We start from the raw sequence: 6649 nt of genomic DNA on the forward strand, positions 1-6649 counted from the left end.
GTACCTCTTTCTAATAACAAAATACACGCATTAGTAAACTTCAATGAAATAATAAAAATAAAGAATTAAATTAAATAATTAAATTAAATAATTAAATTAAATAATTGAAAGAAAGAGTTAAAAAGTTTAGACTGGATTTGAGACCAAACCCTCAGAAAAGTATAAACCTTTCACGTCTAGGGCGAAGGCAACTTCGAACTTGGCTAGGTGTTTCTAGATTTTGTGAATGTGGTATAGTGCTTAGTAAAAGCTAGCTAGAAACAGAGAGAGATGAGAGTTGATGATTGTGAATTGTAGATTGTAGATGATTGAAAATGGGGATCTGAGAACCCTATTTATAGAAAAATAGTCCATAAATCAATTGAAAACAGTTAGAATTTGAAGATGAATAAAACTCCACTCTGTCGCCAGAAACCAACCTTGTCGCCAGGCGACAAGGTTTGTCGTTTTGTGACAAAGTGGTTTTTGAACGCTCTTTCAGCACGGAGTCCCTTTGTCAATAAAATTGAGTCGTAAAGTCCGTACGAAGGCTAAAATCGTATTTTCATTAAAACATTATTTTATTCCAAATAAAACTCGTATACATAATTATCAATCCTAATTCCACTAAGATATGAAAAGAACCTTCTAGATGATTCTAGAAGACTATAATCAATCCTACTAGCTTTAGGAATAATAATAGGCCCTCCCCTAGATCATTGGGCCGTATGTAAAGATCAAACCGGACCCAGTTCAGTATTTTGGCCATAACTTCCTCATTATTCGTCATAATTAGACTTATAATATATCGTTGGAAAGCTCTTTTCGAGCCCCATTCATCTACACTATTATTGGACCCTTAACATGGACCAAACTAAACTGGATTGGCTATTTTCATAAAATAGAGTTGGTTTTCGAAAACAAAAGGAAAGATTTTAATAAAAATTAACCGCAACACTAGTCTTTTCACACTTTCACTTCATTCGATTGTGATTCGACGCGAAAGGTATTCATCACTGGGTTTGGTTTTGGGGAGACACAAATGGGTGTCTACAGAAACCCCCACTTTGACTGAGTTTGGAGAAACGTATGTTTCGAAAACAAAAGTCAAAGTATCGATAGGGACGGAGAATGATTCAGAACGTTCGGCGATCGCAAATCATTCTTGTAACGCCGATACCTGAAACTAGCGTTAGTTAAACAGATAAAGAGAGTTAAGAAACGCGTATCTTGCACCGTCGAGCACACATTGTAGACACCAAATTTTGATCCCCTATTTTCCATATATTTTTTTTTTACATTCAATTAACTAATAAATTTTGTGTAATTCATAATTATAATAACAAATTTAATTTTGCTAACGATAACCGCAATAATTAGACATAAGAGACAAATTCAAGTAGTGTTTATTTATAATTTTGGAGTATACAAAACTCTTACAATTTGTACTCCTAATTCACGAACAAAACTCGAAGCTAATTTGTAGCATAACTCGAACCTTGTACACTCCATGCCGGAAACTTCAAATCGTCATTTATTCATGATGAAAATCATTAACGCCATTAGTATCACCACTAACGCCATAATCAAAGCTAAATATAAATTTAGCATTCGAAAATACTCGTCGAACGGAGATGGAGCTTGACGGTTTTGGTTGCCGGGAGCCATGGAAACCGAAGAGGAAAAGGCAAGGGGTGTGTTTTTTGGGTAAGGGTGATTTCGGATAAGGGAAATCTCCCTTTTATAGGGGATAAATCTTATCCGTATTTTTATCATATCCCAATTGTGTAATCATATAGTCTAATAATAGTAGTAAGTGTATCTTTCAAAAATTATATAAAATAAAAACAATATTGTCACTACTGACATATGTATAAATTATTCCGTTTGACATATCCTAGTCAAAAGTATTAAATATTGAACCTCTAATCCGTATAATTTTTAAAACCGTGACCCGTTCTACATTGTCACTTTTTAACCTCGGACAAGTTTGCGTTGATACACCTTGTTTTACTTAATACTACAATACTAGTATACTACTATTAATTTCATGAACTACTATCCTATTATTATTACTAATGTACTTTATCATCAATTTATGCATGACAATAGCTTTTTTTGTAAAAAAAACAAAGAAGTATAAATAAACAAGTAATATGACGACAACAACAACAACAACAAAAGACAAGTTGCATGCTTGGGAATTGTAAATGCATGCACCATACATGCAACCATTCCCCTCATTCAACTTCTGTAGACACCAAATTTTGATCCTACCTTTTTAATTATCACTAATAATTATTTTTTTTATTACTATAATTATTGTTTTTTGCAAATAATAATTATTATTTTGCTAATTATTTTTATAAAATTAATGACGTTTGTATTATTACATAAAACGAAGGAAACGAGTAATAATAATGATTTTTTATTAATAATTTCCAAAATACATGTTACAATTTGTACTTCTAAATTACTAAATTACAAAATATTGAAGTACAGCTCACATTACATGCATTATTACCCTGCTCCACCGAAGTAATTTTCGGGTTTTTACTTGTGGATTAACAAGTAAATTAATATGGTCATTAGGAGGACCACTAGCCCCATAATGTACATGAAATACACCCTTATCATCCTCATGTCTTCCTCAAATGTAAAGACAGGCTGATCTTCTTGGTTTTCTTGAAACATGGTGGTTGAGTTTAATGGTGGTTTTTGTTTGATTTTTTCGGGTAAGGAGGAAGATGGAAGAAGATAAGAATTAAGTGGTGAGTGGAGATTTTGGATAAGGGTAATTTCTTTTTATAGTAAAAAGTAAGTATTTTAGACCGTATTTTTGTACGTATATGTATAATAATCGTATAGTATAAAGAACAATATTTTTTATCTCGCTAGGGGAATATGTCATTTTCCTTATAAACAAGTATCGTTTAACCCTTTAGAGTATAGTAAATATATTAATATGTTCACTTAGACTGTTAGAGTACTTTATTAGTAAATCTAGTAATGTTTTTTTTTTTTTTTTTTTTTTTTGTGATTTGTGTACTACCCTATTATATGACCAATTTACCTAAGATATAAAGTCCATTACTCTAAAGACTCATGTCCAACCAATATAGGGAAATGACAAACATTCCCACACCTAAATGGGTACTATATGTTGTAGTGCTAAAGGGACCTCCTTTTATGTACGCTTGTTCTAATATCTTTGATATCTTTTTGTTCCGTAGTTAATTCTTGATCTGATAAATACAAGTTCGGACCTAACCTGTCCATATTTCTCTAGGTGTTGTATGGACGAGAGTAAACGAGGGATACGTATGTATAATTGTGTATAATTGTGTATGTTTATTACGTTGAGCTTCAGATGAATAGTTTTTTTCAGCGATAATATCGGATCATGTTTTCATTTCGTTACGTCCATCTTAACTGATTAAAAGATGTTGCTCTGACATTTTCTTTGGCATTTACGTTTCATTGCATGGTAGCCTTTACTTTCTTTTCTTTTTCTCTTTTTTTTGTTTTTTTGTGTGTTGTTGTTGTTGGAAGTTCATGCATTATTGTATGGAACGTATGACATCCTTCTTATTATTTTTTTTAATTTATTTATTTTTCTTATTATTATTATTTATGTTGTATATTTCAGTCTAGTTTGTGTATTCCTTCTTCAATTTTGATAAGCAATTGTCAATAGTGAATTAACGTTACCTTTTTTTTATCCCCCGCGGTTAATGTGGTATCCAATAAATTTCAATTTGGATCAATTGTATCAATATTTATCCGACGCTAATTGGGACAGCAGGATTTCATACGCGTCATGTATTGTATTTTACTATTCGAAACACTATTTGACACTATGCAAACACTATTTGGCACTATTCCAAATAGTAATTTCTGTTATGAAAATTTACTTTGCAGACATATATATTTCGCTTCTGTTTTATTTGTTTTCCTGTTGTTTTGATCTAGTTTTGTATCTTTTGTCTTTGTTTTTTACGACTATGATAAATATAAATTTGCGTTTTAGTAGAGTAAAGTAAGATAAGAGTTCACTTTTTTTTAAGGTCATTCGGTTAAGGGAATATATTTTACTCTTGACCACCTTAAATTTATGTTGTATAACTTAGTATTGTATGATGTATTTTCACGTTGACCATGTCAATCTAATGGTTTTATATGATCCACTTTTTTTAGTAAGGGTTATTATTTGAAATGCTCGTATGTATAAGGTTTTGTCGTATGTTCAGATGTTCTTGGGGTAAATTTATATGTACTATCTAATAAGATTAGGGGTTATTTCTCTTTTACTTTTTTTTACTAACTCTGAGATATTTTGTCCAACCCTTTTAGTATTGTAACCTAATGTCTTTGTGTATCTTTTAGAGCTAACATCTCAGAGCTAACTTTTTATAAGTGTTGTTTTAACACCTTGGTGAGTATAATAGTGACTAGTTAAATTTAGGCACTCTTTTATTGTATACCATGTGAGTATTATTTTTTTTTTTTTTTTTTTTTTGAGTTATGACACAACTTGGTCATACATATTTTATATATATATATACCATGACATTTTAGAACCTTTTTATTATGTGAATATTAGAGTTGATTTTGTTATGGTTTTCTTTATTTTATCAGTTTAAGCGTTGCAAAACAGATTAGCAAGTTTGTTACATGTAAAACAAGAGAATTTAATATCAAGATTCTTATTATTACCAAGATCTTGATATTTACCAAAGTAATCCTTGAATTTTAACTTATTTACCTTTTTTTATTTACAAATTAACCCCTTTATTTTCCTATAAATACCCCCTAATTCTCAAGTTTTAACCACACCAAAAATTCTTACAACTTTTCTCTCTAAAAATTCTCCTCTAATCTTTGTTTAGTTAAAATCTCTCTAATTTAGCTTTATTATTAAGTTATTAGCTTATCAAAAAGCATCTTATAATTAAGTTGCTATTTTTATTTAAGTATTGTTATTATCTTTAATTCCTATAAAAAAAACACAAAAATATTTCAAGTTCAAGTATTATTGTTATTATCTTTGTTAAAAATATTAGTTTAATTGCTCAAGTATTCCTATTCTATCTTAAAACCATAAAAAAAAAAAAAAGTTTATTTCTTAAGTTTAGCCTTATTTTTCAAGTTTATTTTCTCTAATCAAAAATTAAAAAAAAAAAAAAAAAAAAGAGTTCATTAGCTTCATTTTGCTTTAGTTTCTTTTATATATCAAAACTCCAAAAAAGTTACTTAGACTCTTTAATTTCATTTTAACTAAGGAGTGATCATATTTTCATCCTTGATAAACCAAAGAGGTTATCCAAAAAATTGCTACATCTAGCTCAAGGTATTATCTTCATTCTTTTCTTAATTTCCTTAATTATTATTATTATTATGCTAACTAATATGTTTGTTTCCATGTGATGTTACCAATAGGGGTAATGATGATATTAGGTGCTAAATTAGCCCTAAATCTTTCATTATTCCACATTAGAAAGCCAAGCTTATTGGTGAGATGATAGGTTATAAAAGAGGGGGTTAATTGCAATTTGCATTGCATCTCTTTCTAATGCATTTTAAATATGAAAGATTAATACATTCATATGTCTGCCTAAAGCATATTTTTAAGGATGATTTATTTCTTAAAGTGAGCTTAAAGACCTAATGAATTAAGAATTTATGTAAAGGTTGTTCAAGAGTAGTGAGTTACTTACTACGTCCCAAAGATGGCCACATGGTGACTAACAAAGTTTAAAAAAATCAAGGAAAGAGGCCCGTCAAGTCTAATAACGGGTCTGTTATATTTTTCTTTCTACTAAGTATTGGGCCCTACTACATATTAGAGATCGTTTGATTTGACCACAGATCTGTTAATTATTTAACTTTTTTTTATCTCCATAGTGGTGGGGCCTAGTACACGTTAGAGACCCGTCATCTATAATATTAGATCTCTTACATAAGACCTGTTGATTGATATGACGGGTTTTTTATTTGGGGTCCCTTTTTTAAATTTTGTAGTAGTGTAATATGACAAGTTAGAAGCTTGGTAAACTTACTCAATTACGCACAGTGATTTCTTCATGCATAAACTCACAAAAACCTAAAACCATTTTGCTGTCTACTATTTATACAAGTCACACTCGTATAGAAAGTAGATTTTCTAAAAGATAGATAAGTTAACTTAACTTATCTTTAAAACACGGTTTTATGTAAATCACATGAATAAAATCTTTTCCGGAAAATAAAGATAAAAAGATATTTTGTTAAAAATCATTTTAACAAACCGATTTAAAGAAAATAAAGTTTTAGAAAATCTTTTCCTAAAATCTATCTTTTATTACTTTCCGTATTATTTTATTTACCAAGCCAACTTGTCACGCTTCTAATAAATTTCGTGCACTAACCTACTTAACATATTAACAAATAATCTAGAAAGGTAAAACCTTAACTAAATTAATAGTTGCGCCGCACTTTTGTTCAGGTAGATTACTTGGGCTCCAAGCTTGTTAAGTTCCACTAAAGAAGCTCAGCTTGCTGTCTTCAAGTTCCTGTTAGGGAACGTTCTTGTTAGGGAACGTTTCTGTTAGGGAACTCAGTTCTTGTTAGAGAACTAGTTCTTGTTAGAGAACTCTTCTTCTAATTTGTTTAACTTCTTTGATAAAGATCT

The sequence above is a fragment of the Chenopodium album genome, chromosome 26 (genome assembly GCF_948465745.1).
Source record: "Chenopodium album chromosome 26, dcCheAlbu1.1, whole genome shotgun sequence".
NCBI lineage: Eukaryota > Viridiplantae > Streptophyta > Magnoliopsida > Caryophyllales > Amaranthaceae > Chenopodium > Chenopodium album.